This window comes from Dermacentor silvarum, chromosome 8, assembly GCF_013339745.2.
Source record: "Dermacentor silvarum isolate Dsil-2018 chromosome 8, BIME_Dsil_1.4, whole genome shotgun sequence".
In the NCBI taxonomy this organism is placed as follows: domain Eukaryota; kingdom Metazoa; phylum Arthropoda; class Arachnida; order Ixodida; family Ixodidae; genus Dermacentor; species Dermacentor silvarum.
The window spans coordinates 161,530,585-161,549,862 of record NC_051161.1 but is presented as its reverse complement, the minus strand read 5'-3'; the positions used below and the strand labels follow the sequence as shown (position 1 = coordinate 161,549,862).

General features: G+C 50.0%; 1 long non-coding RNA gene across 1 annotated transcript in view; it reads left to right on the top strand.

The window, feature by feature from the left end:
- Window positions 1-10,941: 10,941 nt before the first annotated feature.
- LOC125947462 (uncharacterized) overlaps window positions 10,942-19,278 on the top strand; it is a 30,532-nt gene continuing 22,195 nt past the window's right edge. The window contains exon 1 of the long non-coding RNA XR_007468311.1: window positions 10,942-11,068. This is a non-coding gene — a long non-coding RNA (uncharacterized LOC125947462). The remainder of the gene's footprint in view (window positions 11,069-19,278) is intronic.

The window sequence follows — 19,278 nt, the reverse complement described above, 5'->3', positions numbered from 1 at the left end:
CCGAGGCCAACCATTTCCAGAGCCTCTAATATAGCCTCATGAAGAACATTGTCATATGCTCCTTTGATGTCGAGGAACAGGGCGACAGATAATCGCTTACACGCCTTTTGATGTTGAACGTAAGTGACCAAATCGATGACGTTGTCAATGGAACACCGGTGACGTCGAAAGCCAGCCATTGCGTCTGGATAAACTTCATAGCGTTCCAGGTACCATTCAAGTCTGGCGAGGATCATTCGTTCCATCACTTTCCCAATGCAACTGGCCAGCGCGATTGGGCGGTAGAAAGTAATCTCTAGAGGAGACTTGCCAGGTTTGAGGAGTGGTACCAGGCGGCTGGTCTTCCATTCTTGAGGAACGTTTCCATTCTCCCAGGACTCATTGAAGATGTTCAGCAAGGCACTTCGTGCTAGTTCACCGAGGTGGCACAAGGTACGGTAAGAAATACCATCTGGTCCAGGTGACGACGACCGATTGCATAGGGCAAGTGCCGCGTCGAGCTCTTGAATGGTGAACGGCAGATCCATGCGTGAGTCCCGTGTGTCCGGAACGTAGTCAAAGGTAAGGGAACTTGATCCCGCTGACTGGCCTGTAATCATGGCACAGAAATCTTCCGCCACGTCGAGGTCTTGTCGGCGTTGGAAAAGTGCTAGTGCCTTGAATGGAAAGCGTTGTTCCGGAACGGAACGTAGGCCTCTCACAGTTCTCCATATTTGAGACAGAGGCTTGCGGGGGTCAAGGGAATCACAATACTTTGTCCATCGCTCCTATTCCAGTTTATCTATGCGGCGTTGTATCTTCTTTTGAGTGCGCCGGGCTGTCCTTAGATCGTGAATGGACTTCGTGCGTCGGTATCTTCGTTCGGCGCGACGACGAATAGCACGAAGTCGCTCCAACTCCAGGTCGAATTGCGAGTACTTCGATGAGCACATGAGCGTGCACATAGCGGTCTGCGCCGCTTCTTTAATAGCTTCCTGCAGTCCAGATAAAAGACCTTTCTGACAAGCGTCCTCCAGGTGGTTTTTAAACACAGTCCAATCAATTCTTCGTAGTGTGCTTGGCGTGTGAGTGTTAGACATGCCGTCAATCTTGAGGTAGGTGGGGATGTGATCGCTGCCATGTGTCTCAATGTCCAAAAACCACTTAACGCGCGTGGCAAAGCGGCATGATACAAAGGTCAAGTCCAGGCAGCTGCTGTACACTGTGCCCCGTAGAAACGTAGGACTAGCGTCATTGAGCAGCAAGAGGTCATGATTGGAGGAAAACGAAGCGAGTCTTCGTCCGGTTGCGTTGACTTTTGAGCTTCCCCAAATGGTGTGATGGGCGTTAAAGTCCCCGGTGATAATCCAAGGACCAGGAGACGCTTTTATTATGTCTTCTAGTCTTTTGGTGTCAAACCGACTTGACGCCTACTAGTGTAAAGGTGAGCTTTCTATTTTTGACGGTTAAGCAGACATACTGATTGTCGTCATGAGGTTGCACAGGCTGGATGACGTAAGTAAGCTCACGGCGAATAAAGACGACTACCTTGCTATTTCCGTTGTTATTTGAGGACGTAATTGACTCGTAGCCGGATAGTCTGATAGGGTGTGTTAAATTTGGTTCACAGATAACGATTATTGGAAATTGGTTAACATGTACAAACTGGCGAAAATCAGCAATGCGAGATCTTAGACCTCTGGCGTTCCACTGAATAATCGATGCTTCTTTGACCTCCTTACGAAATGACTGGTGGTTGTCAGCCATGGTTCACTCGAGGGTTGCTAGGACTGGGCTCAGCGAGTCCAGCACTTGTAGTCCCCTCCGAGCGGATGGAGTTTCCATGCTGGTCAGCATTACTCTGATGACATCAATTATGGACCGCAACATCGGGATGATTTGGCGGTCTACTGTTGGCAGAACATCAACTGAAGGTTGCTTCGATGAAGGCATCAAACGTGTAGTCTCCTTGGAAGGCTGAGCGCTCGGGAGCGCGGGCCAGTCTTCTACACGGGAAGGATTTTCCGTTTGAGGCCTCCTTGTGATTTCGGGTTTGCTTGTACTCGAAGCTGATCTCGTTGGCACAATCTGTGCATGAACTGCACCTTGAGTTGTACGTTTCCGTCGATGACGTCGACGTCGACGCCGGATCTTTTCAGAAGCTTCACTGTGAGATGAGCTGTCCCTGACCATCTCTTTCAGGATAGCAAATTCTTTTTTGATCCGTGGGCAGTCTTTAGATGTAGCTTCATGAGAACCGTTACAGTTTCCACATCTAATGTTGGTTGCGCGGCAGACGTCTGCAGTGTGCGACTCCGCACACCGAGGGCACACTGCAGATTTTGCACAGGCGCCCTCGACATGTCCAATCTTGAAGCATTTGTGACATTGAAGCGGCTTAGGGACAAACGGCCGAACAACATGTCGGAAGTGACCAACCTTGACATGCGAAGGGATAGAGTCGCCCTTGAAAACTATCTTCACGCAGCGGCTGTTTCCGAGGCGGCATACGTGCGTTATGGCTACTCCTTCATACGCCGGTTTAATCAGAATGGGCAGGTCTGAGTTCGTAATTGCCAGGTCAATGTCGTAGATTACGCCGGCAGTGCAGGTTTCTTCCATTGGTATAACCGGTCTTACTTTGATGTTTCCCAATTCTGTTATCTGTCGGAGCTTATCCAGCGCATTTCTCCGGGTCGTGTCGACAGCCAAGACATTCTTCCGCGTGTTTATTCGGACCTCCTTAATTTCGTTTGGTGCCATTCCCTCAAAGAAAACGGAGAGAGCTTGCCTGTTCAATCCTCGAAGGCTGATGGAATTATCCACAGGGATGAAAAGGATGGTGTGCGGCCAGCGCTCAGGTTTTGCATGCAGGGTTGATGTACTCCCGGGTGATGACGTCTTGATGAGTCTTCTTTTTGCCTTTCGGCTCCTCACCGATACAAAGCTGTCGTCCGATGAGTCGTCGCCTGTGACTGAGTAAATCTCAGTGTCTTCGCTGGTGCTAGACCAAGTACCTCGCTTCCTTGAGGAGCTTGTCAAAGTAGACCTCTGGCCCGGCGGGATTGCAGGATCCGCATCCATGACCACGAGAGCAGGAGCCTCAGTGGAGTCTTCACTGCTGGTGGACCGGTTGCCCCTTGTCAATGAAGAGCTCGCCGTGGTAGACTTCTGGCCACACAGGACTGCGGGAGGCTCCGCGTCCATAGCCGCAAGGCTGGACGCATAAAGCGCCCCGGAAATCGTGGAAAATTGGACGAAATATAGCTAGCCGAGATAGATGCGTTCTAGCAAAGAGCAACTTCGTCGTCGTTCCTCCTCGGATATCAAAAAGTGTGTGCAAGCTAGGTGGGTGCCAAAAATGCTTACCGACCAACTCAAACAGCAAAGAACGTCATGTGGACGAGCCTTTTGGACCGCTACCGACAAGACGGAGATGAGTAGTTTTCGCCCATTGTTACAGGCGACGAGACTTGGGCATCCTACGCTACTGCACAAACAAAACAACAATCGATGCAGTGGCGCCACTCCTCTTCACCAAAACCGAAAAAAGTTAAGCAATCTCCTTACTCGAGTCGGATGATGATGGCTACCGTTTTCTCGACCGATAAGGGCGTTCTTTTGGTTGAGTTCATGGAACGTCGGACCACAGTTACAGCTGACGTATACTACGAAACGCTCACCAAACTGAGACGTGCGATCAAAAATCGACGGCGCTGGAAACTGTCGTCTGGAATTGTCCTCCTCCATGACAACGCGCGTCCTTGCACTGCTGTCCGAACCAAGGAGAACATTCAAGATTTGGGTTGTGAACTTTTTGATCACCCACCCCACAGTCCCGACCTTGCACCAAGTAACTATTTTCCCTTCTTGCACTTTGAGGTGTAGCTTGGGGGACAACGGTTTGAAGACAATGAGGAACTCAAGACCATCGTTGTCAGCTGCTTGAATTCCCAGGCGGGGAACTTCCGTGTAGAGGAAGTAAAGAAACTGGTGCAGCGGTACGAAAAGTGCTTAGAAGTTAGCGGTCATTGTGTGGAAAAGTGAAGTAGGCTTGTACTAAACTAAACCTGCCAATAAAAACTTTTACTAACGAATATATATATATATATATATATATATATATATATATATATATATATATATATATATAGGACCAAACGGCCCTTGCATTTTGAATAACCCTCGTACTATCCTTACTTCGTATAGCTGTCCTCTATTTTGCTATCATAGCCGATACTTCGCCTTTCGGGAGAAACTGCGACATTTCTTGTTGAGTCTTCATTCGGGATTCCACCAGAGCAACTAAAAAAAAAAAAAAAAAACTTGCGAGACGTTTTAGCTTCGCCTTTAAATGGCCCCTAAACCACTCAGATGTCGAAATTTAGTTCTGGTGTTGCAGTTATGCACGAGTTTACAATGAACACGTAGCCGCGATAATTTTTCGATTGCTGCCGTAATAGCGGAGTTACACCCGTTTGATGATCGAAACACGGTCCTCGCTCGTTTGGCTCTTTCCTTCGCTACTCTCCTCGTCGGCTGGTCTCTCCTCCTCGCCGAGTGCTCCTCCAAATGTCACGTGACATACGTCATCGCCAACGCGCTTCTCAAAACATTGTCCACTTCCGGTTAAGGCACGTCCAGGCTAGCGGCAAATACGCCGACGGCGAACCGGCCCCCAGTGCCGTAGAACGTCTGCAGCGCGAGAGGTGTCGAAAGTCGACGGTAGTTCGGCCGGTGCACGGCTCGCAGCACGTTCAACGGGCCAATCGACGACCGCGAAGCTGCGCGCCTCCGCCACCGGTGACGAAAACATCGGCTGCAGCTTCTGTTCCAAGCAAAAGAATTTCCTCTCGATAAAGCGATGCATAAATTGTACATTTAACGAAAAACGATATGCACTGTCAAACGTTAAACATGAAGGAGAGCTCCGGTACTTGTTGAGCTCAGCTGCAGTGCACGGCTACCGACGGGAGACGACGGGCTCGGCTGTGCTCGCATCGTAGCCGACGGCGCCGCTAATATCAGCATATTTTTCTTCTTTGTGTACAATTATTGCGAAGAGCGATAAGAACGATAAGAAAATATTGCGGCTTGTGAGCGTCGGTAATTCATTCCAAAGCGCCGTCCGCGTTAGCTTTGAAGTGAACCGGAGAAGGCCTAGCGACGATATCGGCGCTGTCGAACGATCAGTGGCGGTGAGGCTGCCGCACAAATAGGCCCAGGTCTCATCCTCTCCACGGCAAAGAAATCTCGCCGTTCGCGAGCAAAACCGCCGTCGAACGGCGTCCCGCGAATGGCAAACGGCGTGCGGCGAGTTACCGTGCCAGTAACGTGGACGGGCCTTAGCCGCGACTCAGCACTTCTCGGTTACCCGCTGTTGCTGCCGTGCCGGCCCGTGCTCATGCGAAGCGTGCTGCTATGGACCCTGTATTGCGCGCACGCACTGCAAAAATACCGGTATTTTTACGCCCAATATTATGTAAAAAAATTATTCCATCTCCTGCTAAAGGGAACCATGTGTGGATGCAAAGCAGCAGGGAGATGATTAGCTTGAGCGGGAGATCGTGTAATTTACTCCACGTCGCCGCTCCCGTTTCGCGGCAGCGGCCCGAGCGCTCATCGCGGCGCTGCACAGGAGAGAGAATGATGCGCGCGCGCTCCGTCATTTTCATGACGGAGCGCATACTCCGCATACAGCTGCATACTCCGCCCCCAGGGGAGTATGCAGCTGTCGCGCCACCTGTCGTGCGCGCCGCTCCGGCTTCCTAGAGGAGAGAAAGGGGGGAACGTAGGAGAGGAGGGAGAGGGGGAGGGGACGTTCATGCGCTGTGGGGGTGTGGGACGCCGCGGGACGGAAGGAGGGACGGACAAAGCCCCCGCCATAAGCTGCTTCGCATCTAAAATGTGGTGTCGCCATCGTAAACGTAAACTTTCTCAGCACTGTCAGAAGAGCGGCTGCGCGCCTCAGTTTAACCTCACAAGCATTATTTCAAGGCATCATGATAAGACGACTCGGGAAGTAATCGAAGCATGGAACATTCAAAATAAAGAAACAGTCTTGTATCAGCTGTCCCTCTATTGCGCTACAGGATAAAGAAATCCTTCACCTGAATGGTTAACGTGTTTTGGTTTTTGGGTTGTTCTTTTTGCGTAGTGTGTGGCCACGTGTGTGTATAGACGAGGCAACCTAAAGTATGCCCGCGCGGCACCAGCGCCGCCCACTCCCCTGGCGGAAGGATGGAAGTGTCGAAGGTCACCGCTGGGTCAGCGCGCGCCAGTGTTCTCAACGGCGCGAGCGACCGCGTGCGTTGTTTTCGTGACGGCGAGCGCGACCTCATCAACCAGTAAAGGTGGCACGCAATACTGCTGTGTTGTTGATTGCCACAAGAGCCTCGAAAAGTCGAAAGCCGCCCGTGAAGTTCTACAGAATTCCGGAGAGGTGGTACGAAGAGGACAGACGACAAGCGCGGATAACTGCAGTGCGCCGAGTTAAGTAAGTCACGTACTTTCTCGCATTCGCGTGCAATATCACGGCCGCTCGATAAAAACGCCATAGTAATGTGTCTGTATTTAGTGCATTGCCGTTTGTTTAGACGTGTCACGTAGTTGAATCCTACTGTGACATCCGCTGTGTTAGCGGTAAATGCATACGTGTAGCGCCGCTAAGCTCGACGACGCGAGCACGATTCCCGGCCACGGCGGCCGCATTTCGATGGGGGCGAAATGCAAGAATACAGTTCTTGCCATGTACTTTGATTTTTGTGCACGTTAAAGAACCCCCGGTGGTCAAATTTATTCCTGAGAGCCTCCATTACAGCGTGCCTCATAATGATATTGTGCTTTTGGCACGTAAAACCTACGAATTTAATTGATTGTACTGTTCTTTCACTCACGATCGGCAAAGACTGGCTCAAGATAATTATATCCTTTTTCCAAACGCTGCAACTTAAATTCCTAGTTGTACAGGGAACAAATAGGGACGCACGTTACTTGTCTTTTGTGTGGTGGCAATCCGTATTTAATGCAAGCTGCGGTCATCGCATGCGTCGGTAAGCGGCAGATCGCAAAGCAGCTGCCCGAGACGCGCGCGTTATGTTTGTTGCTTGGCCATGCTTTCTGGGTTCACAATATCCAAGCATGTTTTAAAGTAATTGCCACCTTGCACATTCTTCCTGCTTCACTCTTCCCGCCAAGAATCTTCGTTTCGTGTAGTAGCCGGCCATCGGTGTGAGCTTACTTTTGCTGCGGCGAGGCATTCGCCCGACGAGAAACTAGATTTGCTTTGGTGAGGCATGTATCGCTAATTATTGCGCTCGTGCTGCTGGTCCCAAGGTAATCGCTGGTAACCGTGACCTGGGTTCATTTCGCGGAGCAATTTCTACGAGTGATTTCTCATGACCAGTGAAAAGATAACTTGCTCAATAATGCAATGAGTTGCCATGACTCTAGCATTGAATAAGGCATGATATAGATTGAATATTTATACAGCATGATATAAGGCATTATGCACATATGTAGTACTTACATCGTTAATTAATTTTATTGGCTTATTGGTGCCAAATGCATGTGTTCTTTCTGTTCCGACAGTGCTGATGCCACTCCCTGGGAGTCAAATTGAGAGCAGCCGTGTCTGCGCGCCCAGCGACCAACGAAACCAACCGCAATCGTCACCGTCTCTGGACATCTCTGCAAGCATGCATGACCGCTTTGTGACTGCACCATAGAGAAATAAAAGTGATTAAATGACTGAACTTGGTGTGTACCTCTAACTCGCTGTCGTATACAATTTTGTTGGACACCTCCGACACGCACTTGGCTTTCACAGTCACATCACCGCCCACAATTTTTCAACACCACACACGTGTGGAAGCAGACGCTCCCCTTTCTTGAGGTTGCCGCCACGAAAAAAACTGTTGGCGTCGGCGACCGTCTTGAAATCGCACTGCAGTCTTTGCATCGCTGTTCAGCAAGCAGGCGATCTGCCGCCGTCGAAAACGGAGCGCCGTGAGCACGAGCAGTGAAGGAAAGCGCGGGCGAAACAATGTAAACAAAGCGGCGACTGCACGGCGGAGCGACCGCGCTGCTTGACATTTCCACATTGGGGGCGCTGTCAGGAGGCGCAGCATAGGGTGCCTCGATGCCAGCGCCGCCGTTCAGGGTGGTGCCATCCTTTGACCGGACCCGCGCAGCCGCTTTCTCGCTGCGACGCCATCTTGAGTCACAGCGAGCGGTTGCGAGTGCTTGGTGCCGGTGCTTAGTTCGAGACACAGTGCGCGCGGATGCTTCGCTGAGGCTCCTACTTGCTGGACAGTGTTCAGCGGCATGAATGACAAGCTTGTCAAGTGCATCGAGTCGACATGACGGGCTGTTGTGTTCCCAAGTGCACCGGATCGACGCGTAAAGGGCTTCGTTGTTTACGCTTCCCCCGGGACCCAGAGCGAAGGAAGAGATGAGAAGCCCAAGTAAAGCGGTATCACTGGAAGGCAACGGATAGCTCCTACATTTGCGAGGTAAGTGTCAAGAAAGTTTAGACTATCGCATCGTGTTTTTAATAAATAAGAAAGTATTCTCTGATCCTCGCTCACGTACCTACGTTCGCTCACGAACTAAGCACTGCACCGATGCTGAGTAGCCTATGGTTTGCGAGCGCGCGTCGCATAGGCTTTTGCCGTTTTGATCAGCGCAGTCTATGCGAGTAGTACCCTTATTTTAAGAACTGACTAAAATGCTTCGCCGCGAAATAGCCTTACATTAGCTACAAATCGTCATGTAAACCACCTATTTTACTTTTTCATGGGAAACACACATCGTGTGTCTCTTGTTTCTTTTCTTTTTTCCCTCAGTTTCTTTTTTCACTACTGGTTATTTGGGACTAAAGAACGCAGTGCTTCTTCTGGGGAGAGCGGCTGTTGTGTACGTGGCAAGCGAATCATTGTGATTTTCTCTATTCTCAGCAGATATCTTGCGGATCTCAGGTTGTTACGTTATATAGCTGATTTTTTAGACGAATATATTTGTAGCGTGGTGCTCGTAAGCCGATGGTCATTCATGCTCATTCCCGATCGTAGTGGGTACTGTGACGGTCTTTAAATGCCTGTGCACGGTATGCCCAGGTGTAGTAGAGTTAAGGGGCATCATGGGACCAAAATGTTTCTGCGCTTTCTGGCATGGTGTCTGTTGTAGCCTGTGCATTTCTTCGAAACGTGTGAAGCGATGTAATACAGCATTACTTCTGCGAAAATTTATTTTTAAGCACTGTAATGGGTTCTCTGTATTTACAAGGCAACTTTTCATATCAATAATCACCTTTGTTGTTTTACTTGTACTTAGAAACACTTTGAAGAGGACCAGTACGAGGGAAATCGACAGGATGGGCGCCGTCTGTTAAAGTCAACAGCCCTACATCATCATGGACTATATTTTCGAAGTGAAAAACATTGCTAATCTGTATCTGACTGTCTTAGTTTCATTTACGGTTTTTTGTACGCGATATGTATGCAGTGGTGTTTATTTTTTCAATGTAGTTATCAGTGTTCTAATGGTTATTTATAAAATGTTCTGTACTCGCCATCGATGTGTTTGGCTGATGCGACGTATTCGATGGTAGCTGATGTACTCTGGCTGGATATCTTGATTAATATTACCCGCGGTTGCGTTTTCTTGTTTGCATACTTGTTTTCGATTTATATTGTGTGTAATAAGGTTGATGTACTCACTTGAACCCCCCCCCCCCATGTAATGAATAAATTTTAAAAATCTCTCACTATCCCGAATTGTGTGTCGAGCCTACCTTGCGAATTTTTTTTATCTCGTCTTTCAACATAACCTTCAGGCGCCACACAGTACATATAATTTTTCATGTACATATCTCTTTCATGATTGATTGTACTAGACATTGTAAGTAAATGTATTTTGTGCATCGTTTGGTTTCTTGTGTGTACTACGCAAGATTGACACAGACAAGTTACGTTACATGTTTCTCTACAGCACTAACTAAACCTTACTTTCACATCGCAGTTATTTTTACACCAGCTTAATCCTGTCAGCACACAGTTTCGTGGGCAAAAAAAGAAAGCAATATTGCGCGTAGATATCGTCAAATAATTGCAACGAACGCGAAGAGCACGCGCAACTTAAGGGAAACTAACCGCCGTGCGCGAGTGGCTGGCTACGGTAAAGGAGGCGTGACGTGTAAACCAAAATACAACAGCGAAAAAGAAAAACTTCCACACACAGGGGGTCGCAAACCTTATATACCAAGCATCGAAGCGCAAAAAAAAAATTGTGCGTATTTCAAACATACACACGGCACGTTAAATGTACATTGAATAAGGCAACTTGGGACATGTTCCCGGCGCCATACATTTACGTCTTGGACCTTCGACGAGTTAACGGCTATTGGTTATAAAGATGTGCAGATGCGATACCGATAAAAAAAATCCTCATCAAGGCAAAGCACTTGGAAGTGCGCCGCGAGTAACACTATTTATGAACGCAAGCGTAGCCGAGTCTCAGCTCGTGTGACTCAATATGGCGGCGCCAGCGGGGTTGTCTCCACCCTGGACGGCGGTGCTGGGCATCGTGGGCATCGAGGCACCCTAAGGCACCCTAGCGCAGCAGCGCCTTCAGGCGATCGTTTTCTCGTCTATAATCTGCTCTGTGATATGGAATAAACTTTAGTTGTGAGTCGGCGCTTGTGTTCGTGTGATCTTTCGTCTTTTCGTCTTCCTTGTTGCGCCGTTCTGAAGCCATACGGTATTCTCACGGTATACCATGCCAACGCCGCATCTCCTTTCGAGCGAGAGCCACATCGTAACCTACTGCGCCTGCGCGCGCCGCTCGTTTCCCGCCGCTGAGTGTGTGTGGATGCTGCGACGAATGCTAGGCGCCGGCGCACCCTTATGTTACGGCCGTTACGGCCTACCTGCGAAACCGTGCATGCGCTGAACGGCGCAGATACCGCAAGGAGCTGCCGGCCAGGCGCCCGATCCGTCACTAGTCTCGCCATTTCTGAAGGCTCGGCGAATTTGCGTTGACGGTGCTAATTTGGAAGCACGTTGCGCCACGTTTTCTTCACCTGCTGCAGGTACGTCGCATTGTTTTCCCGAAACTTAATCGCGCAGTGACGCATGCGAATAATATGTCTGCTCTAGAGTCCCAGAAAGGCATTACGTTTAAATGGCGTGGATTCTGTGTACTTGCTCGCATGACTTTCTTCACGCCCGCCAAGAAGAGACATCTTGCTTTGTGGTTCCGCCGCAGGTACGCTGCTGTATACTTCGCCATGCATGGGTGCGCGCCGACTTAGTGCGCGATTTTCTTTTTTTTTTAATGTGCCAATGCAAAACAGCATGAATGCGAACCTTCGCGAGTTACAACTATAATGTGGCGTTTGTGCGAATATTGCGCCGCAGTCGCTGAAATGGCTCTGCAGCCACAAGCGGTGTATGTACCAGTTGTGCTTGCAGTTTATTTATATATTGTTACGGTGAGATGCGTTTTTTAATGGAAATGATGGATACGAGAGGCCGAGGGACCGATGATGTCACAGTCCGAACTCACGTCGTCTTCCTTCACTTTCAAGCGTCCTCCCGTATCGTAGCAATTCCCCCCTTTGCAGACGATGCCCACCGGGCGAGTCGGTTGGAGTTCCGGTGGTGACAACGTTTAAGACGGGCGACATGGACGACGTTGGTCTTGCTTGAGCGACGGCCAGTAGACAAGAGTCGACAAATCAACAAATCACGTACGTGACATCACTGAGACGTGACATAACGACAAAGGGGCCGGTGTAACGGGCCATGAACTTTTGGTATAGGCCACGCTTCCGAAGTGGCGTCCATAGCCACACCAAATCGCCTTTCTCGTACGATACGTGCTGATGGCGCTCGTCATAACGGGTTTTAGAGCGTTCTTGGGAGGCAAAAGTACGAAGGCGGGCGATGCGCCGGGCCTCTTCTGCGCGGCAAAGTGTTTCGGCCAGAGAAGTTTCGGCGGTTTCGGAGAACGGAAGGATAGAATCGAGAGCTGTACGCGGTTGGCGGACGTATAGGAGATAAAATGGGCTGTATCCGGTGGTCTCGTGTTTTGCGGTATTGTAGGCGAAAGTTATGAAAGGCAACACAGTGTCCCAAGTTTTGTGAGCGGAATCAACATACATCGCAAGCATGTTGATGAGAGTTCTGTTGGTCCGTTCAGTTAAACCGTTAGTCTGTGGGTGGTACGGGGTGGCGTGACGAAAATGAGACGTAGAAAGCCGGAGAAGCTCTTCAACCACATCGGCAACAAATTGCCGGTCACGATCACTGATAATAACACGAGGGGATTCATGGCGTAAAATGACGAATGAGAGCATGAAGTGTGAAACTTCAGCGGCAGTTGCTGCACGAATCGCCGCACTTTCTGCATAGCGTGTCAGGTGATCGACGCATACTATAATCCACCGGTTGCCTGTCGTTGATCGCGGCAGAGGTCCGAGCAGGTCAACACCAACTACCTCAAACGGTGAAGCAGGGGGCGTGATGGGATGCAGAAGTCCGGGAGGGCCGCTAGTTGGGCGCTTGTAGCGTTGACACAGTTCACAGCTCGCAACGTACGCTGCTACACTTTGGCGCATCTTTGGCCAGAAGAAACGTTCTTGTGTGCGCTGAAACGTCCTGGAAAATCCCATATGTCCAGATGTAGGGTCATCGTGCATTACTTGGAGCACATCACGTCGCAAGCTTGTCGGCACGACTAGAAGCAAACGGGCACCCTTGCCAGAATAATTTTGCTTGTAAAGAATGCCATCGTTTACAACGTAACGGCGTTGACCATTTGCTTCGGAGATAAATAGAGGAGCCAGACTGGTGTCGCTGCGTTGCTCCGTGCGAAAGGTGGTAAGGTCAGGAAATAGAGGGTCAACAACTGCTAGGTATTCATCGAAACTGTCTGCGTCACACTCGGTCGTCGAAAGGGGAAGCCTTGATAAACAATCAGCGTCAGCGTGACGACGACCGCTCTTGTAACACACTTCAAAGTCATATTCTTGTAATCTTATGGCCCAACGAGCAAGACGGCCGGATGGGTCGCGTAGTCCGGTGAGCCAACATAACGAGTGATGGTCGGTGACAATTGAGAATCGGCGTCCGTAGATATACGGGCGAAACTTGTGGACAGCGAAGACGACCGCGAGACATTCTTGCTCCGTCACCGTATAGTTGCGCTCAGGTTTACTTAAACAACGACTGGCATAGGCAACCACATGTTCTATGGTGTCATGCCGTTGAACCAAGACGGCCCCGAGGCCTATACCACTGGCGTCGGTGTGAAGTTCGGTTGCAGCAGATGGGTCATAGTGGCGAAGTAAGGGACCTGAAGTCAGTACAAACTTGAGCTGCTTAAACGATGACTCGCATTCTGCTGACCACTGAAAAGGCACGTCCTTGTTGAGTAGACATGTCAGGGGGTAAGCCAGGTCGGCAAATTTAGGCACGAAGCGACGGAAGTACGAGCACAAGCCCAAGGAACTTCGCAACTCTCGTAGTGACTGCGGTTGTTTGAAGCTGCTAACTGCAGCGACCTTTTGAGGATCAGGCCGAACGTCGTGCTTGTCGACAAGATGACCAAGAACCAGAGTCTCACGGTTGCCGAAGTGACACTTCTTAGAATTCAAGGTGAGCGAAGCTCTCTCAAGAGATGTAAGAACGATGTCAAGACGGCGATTGTGCTCGTCAAATGTACAGCCAAAAATTACAACGTCATCAAGATAACATAGACAAATTTCCCACTTCAGTCCACGCAGAATAGTATCCATGAAGCGCTAAAACGTGGCTGGGGCGTTACACAAGCCAAACGGCATTACATTGAATTCAAACAGACCATCTGGGGTTACAAAGGCCGTTTTCTCGTTATCATCCGAATGCATGGCAATTTGCCAATAACCGGACCTTAGATCCACGGAGGAGAAGTACGAGGCAGAATGCAAGCAGTCAATTACGTCATAAATCCTGGGAAGCGGGTATACATCCTTTTTGTTGATAGAGTTGAGACGTCGGTAATCCACACAGAATCTCCAAGAACCGTCTTTCTTCCTTACAAGGATCACAGGTGCAGCCCAAGGGCTGCATGACTTCTGAATGACCTTCTTCTTGAGCATTTCTTCCACCTGTTGAGCAATTATTTTGCGCTCTGTAGGTGAGACACGGTACGGTTTCTGCCGGATAGGATGAGCGGATCCCGTGTCAATCACGTGACGAGTACGTGACTGGCACATTAAATTGTTCCTCGCTCTGCGCAAAATCAAAGACTGCGGCATGCTTGGCCAGGACGTGGACCAAGGCTCGGCGCTTCTCTGACGGCAACGACTTGCTCACCATACCCAGAAACTTGTCCTCTGTAGGGTGAGTGACAGCCACGTGGTCTACTGTTTCGTTGCTTAAAGCTACAATACAACAACTGCTCGCATTTTGTTCGAAGAGGGCAAGCGGCATTCTACTGGGTAGCACGACAGGCTCACTAGAACAATTCAGCACCCATAATGAGGATCAGCCCATCGGTAATCAAAATTGCGCAACGCGGCACGAGCACATTTTTCTTGACGCAGTTGAGGGGGACCGGCTCCACAAGGACATCAAACGTTCCAGCGTCTACAGCAGGGGTATCAACGGGCACTCTCTTTATCGACTGGGGCGGCAAGCAAATATCGTCAGTGACGGCGAGGGTTCCATGACAGAGCGGAGACCCCTCAGTAAAAGCGGATAACAAAATTTCACCAGCGCCGCAATCTACAGTGGCGCCGCACTCTCGTAGAAAATCGATCCCCAAGATTACGTCGTGCGTGGAGCTAGCCAGAACAGCAAATTTCACCTTGAACACCCTGTGGCCTAAAGCTACACTCGCAACACACATCCCGACAGGGTACAGCGACTCCCCACTCACTGCACGGAATGTGGCACAGTTGTCCCAGCAAACATCACTTTGGGTCCTAGCCGTGATTTAAAATTTAAACTCATAACCGAAACAGCTGCTCCAGTGTCTATCAAAGCCATCGTCAGAAATCCGTCTACGAGGACGTGAACCTTGTTCTGCATCATCGAAACTGGTGGAGGCATGCGTGTGTGTTGTGACAAATGTTCGGCGACCTCACCTCCATCGGCCGCACCACCTAGTTTCCCGGCGGTGGGGAAGTGACACGGCGACCAGGCGATGGAGAACGGCGCCGGCGTGCAGTTGGGGGCGTCAAGCTTCGTACGGAGGCGGGCGAGTCGCTGCGGGTGTTCTGTCGGTAGTTGTTGCCCATGAACGTGTCACCACGGGAGTTCTGTTGGAAACTGTTTCCGAAGTACGTGTCCCTTGTCCAGCGAGCACTACCGGGCGGATTGTTCCGTCGAGGAGACACCGGCGGATTCTCGTAAAACCGTGGTTGTCCGCGACGGCGCTCAGGGCAGAATCGAGCCACGTGTCCACGGACACCGCACTGGAAGCACATAGGTGCCTCACGCACATCATGAAACCTTCCACTAGGCTCCTTGTATTCGTGATGATCGTCCCACGATGACGCCATGGTATGTGGTTGGTTGAAGGCGTTCTGCGGGCCATCGCGACGATGTAAGTCTGTCACAGCTGTCCCCGATTTGTCGTCGGCGCGAAGTCGATCGACGGGGTAGACAAGCTGGTTGGTCGTTCCGTACGCAAGCGAGCACAGTGAAAAGAGTCAGAGTCGGGAGTAAACAAAAAACAAGATATTTATCGGCTGATAAATATACACAAATTAATAAAATACCATAAAAAAGACACAAGACAGACTAACACACCTGAACGTAATAGAACAAAAGGATGAAGACAAATAAATACGAACAATTAACAGTAGATATCAAAATGAAACAGTGCGAGGATCAAATACACAAGAATACACTTAATAGTTTTCACTAAAACAAAGTTCAAGAGCAATCAAAGTTCAAAAGAAAACAAATGATGTCATACGCATGGCCGGGCAGCAGCAGCAAGTCCATAAACCGTGAAGTCGGTGCACAAAGCTTTCCCGAAGAATGCTGGCGGTCCGATCTTGTCGAGGTGGATGCGAATTGCTGAGCTGGGTTTCCCGGGAGTCTAGATCTGACGACTTCCCTCAAGCAGGTTGAGCTAACTTGAGGTGAACTACCGTGAGCTTCGTTGCAGACGCTGGTTTGACGTCTCGTACGTCAACAAGTTCCTCGGAGTTCCGACGTGGCCAGGCGGCCCAGGCGATACTGGACGGCACTAGCCCCCCAACGGCTTCTCAGTAGCGCATAGGTTCAGCTTCTAGACTAATCAGCAGGGCCCAAAACATGCGCTTAAATAACCTCTCCTTTCCCTAGTTCCCTAGGTAGGGAAACTGCCACTATGTAGCATTCTCCGAATTCAGCTCTCTTAGCTCCCAACAATCTTGGCCGCGACCTATCACTATGGACGAAGAACCGCAGATTAGCCTCTCTCCCAATGTCAAGGGCCAAGGTTGAGCCCGGCACTACCACGTGGCCGTACGTGCACTCTTCGGGGTCCGTAATCGGCGTGACGCGTCTGGAATCGAGATGGCAGCCCGAGCGGCCACGACGCTTTTGACGCCCGTAATTCGGCGTGTCGATGTCGAATGCATTATACGCTGCACAGTCAGGAGCCCACGTTTTTGACACTCGTAATTCGGCGTGTCGATGTCGAATGCATTATACGCTGCACAGTCAGGAGCCCACGTGTTTGACGCTCGTAATTCGGCGTGTCGTTAATCAGCGTCCAAACCATTCGAAAATATGCCGCTCCGTGACACAGCCCCCCACTTTCAGAATATTATCACATAATATTCACTTACACGAGTGGCATTTTCGAAAACAAAAACAAGAAAAAGAAGACCATTCTATGTATACATAACCTTATACATCTAATAACCACGTGTACCATGCAAAAAAAATCGAACACAACACCACACGTCCAGGCACACAACAACATTCTCCAACTCGACTGCACAATGACCGCAAATAAATGGTACTCGAAATAACATATCCAGCACACCTGCCATGAATAGTCTGCTCACACTCCACATCAGCTTTAATACACGTACTAGTGCAATGGCAACCAAAACGTGCGCCAAACACGCGCTCAGAACTACCAGTACAGTTGCGCATCTAGCAAAGGACTTCCATGCACCAATTGAACCGCAAAACCCTGTCGTCTTCCAAACACACATGCGAGACACACGCCAACGTTTTGTTTCCCTTTGTGTTCGCGGAAGACACGCTTTAAGGAACGGCGCAAACACTCTTCCAAACGACAAGGCCACCCCACGGCTCCTTCAAAATAAAGCAACCCACTCTCAAGAAAGAAAAAAAAAATCACGAACACTTCCGCAAAGTGAACTGATACAGCCTATTTCCCCCACAATCAAGCCTAACTGCTACAGAAAGAACGACATATAAAAAAAACAAAGTTTCAAAAACTTTCTACGCGCGCAAGCCAGCTCTCTCAGAATATCGGAGGGCTTCCGAAATAATTACACAAAGCTCCAAACTTGCTCACCCAAACTATCTCTAAAAGATTAACCTAACACGGAAAAATAAAGAAACAAACTGTTTCTACAAAAACCTGCATTGCCGCTTTTCATTCCGAATATTTAATGGACGTTCTTAAGCCGTACTCGAGGCGGGCGCGGTTTGACGGCTGGTCTGGTCAGCGAGAGAATACAAAAGGTACAGCAGCCATTCTCCTCGCTGCCCACCCCCGACACTTTACTGACAGGCAGCATGCCTCTAGAGCACGCATCGCACAGCGACTTTACTGACGCGTATGCCTAATTCACGGTGCCGTACCGTCTCTCTCTTCAGAGACATGCCTTGCACACTTTTCAAGGAACCGAACGAGGGGGAACATACTGGCACCCTTGCTTTTGTCCGCCCCCGCGACGAACGGCCCTTTTCTCTCTTCCTCCCCGGCGGCTCGGACGCGCTCGTACATGAAATATTGCTGGAGACATTGCAATCTGCAAACGCACCTTTCGAAATCCTGCACTGCGCTCCCCGCAGGGATTAGCGCCCTTTGTTTTACTTGGCGGCGCTGCCTTCTCTGCCGCATTACGGACTCTGCGCCACCGCTTCTTTCTCCTAGCACGCTTGCTGGTGCTAATTTCCGAACCTTCCGCTCGCATCTCGTCGGTCACTATTGCCACCTCAACCGCACGGTCTGGATGATTAGCGGGTGAATCACCCCTCTCAGTTCCACCTTCACTGGCGGAGAGCTCCAAACACCTCGGTGCAATGCAGCTATTTTCTTTTCCGCACCGTAGCTCACATATCTGGGAGCTGTCCACCACTTCACTGTCCTGCCCGCACTGTGCTTCAGCGCACTTTTCTGATCCATTGAGCTCGACACTGGTGCTCTTACCTAACAAGTTCGTGTCACTTCGGACTGCTTCTGTAAGAGCAACATTCGCGACGAACTCCCTGGATAACTGCGTCAAATCGTCTACAGCCATACTAGCTGCTTCTCTAGCATTCACATGGCACAGTATCGCGTCGCGCTCAATCAGGTCCCCATCAACGGGTCCCTCAACAACTACGCCCCGGTCTGCGGATCTGGCATCACCTTTGTTAGGCTCGCAAAGATTAGCCTCTCTTCCTACTATCGGCAGAACCGTGCGCGCGACTTCTTCGCATTTTTCATGCGCGACTACTACGGGCGCCTGACATTTCTGCTGCTCCTCCTGTACTTCTGAGGGCTCGTTGCTAGCCCTGCTCTCGTTGCCACTTTGAATAAGCAGAATCCTTAATTTTAGCAACAGTATCTCGCGCTCTCCAGCTTCCTTCGCCGCCACTCGCTCTTTCTCCCTTTTCTCTCGGGCCTGCCTCTGCTGTTCCGTAATCCATGTCCTTAACTCGGCGCCCTTCAGGCCTAACTGTTTGCCTTCTTCTAACCACTTTTCCAACTTCATTGCCTCCAAAATGTCGCTACTGCTACCCCACCAAAAACCGTGCCCTCACAATTCTCATGCACGTGCGTTCGACACTGCACACGAATGTGTCAGTAGCACTAACCGATCAATCTCCACGATTATCGTTCTCCGTTCACCATGCTGCTTTTTGTACGGAACGTCCTGTTCGCGGACGCCAGTTTATGTCACAGCTGTCCCCGATTTGTCCTCGGCGCGAAGTCGATCGACGGGGTAGACAAGCTGGTTGGTCGTTCCGTACGCAAGCGAGCACAGTGAAAAGAGTCAGAGTCGGGAGTAAACAAAAAACAAGATATTTATCGGCTGATAAATATACACAAATTAATAAAATACCATAAAAA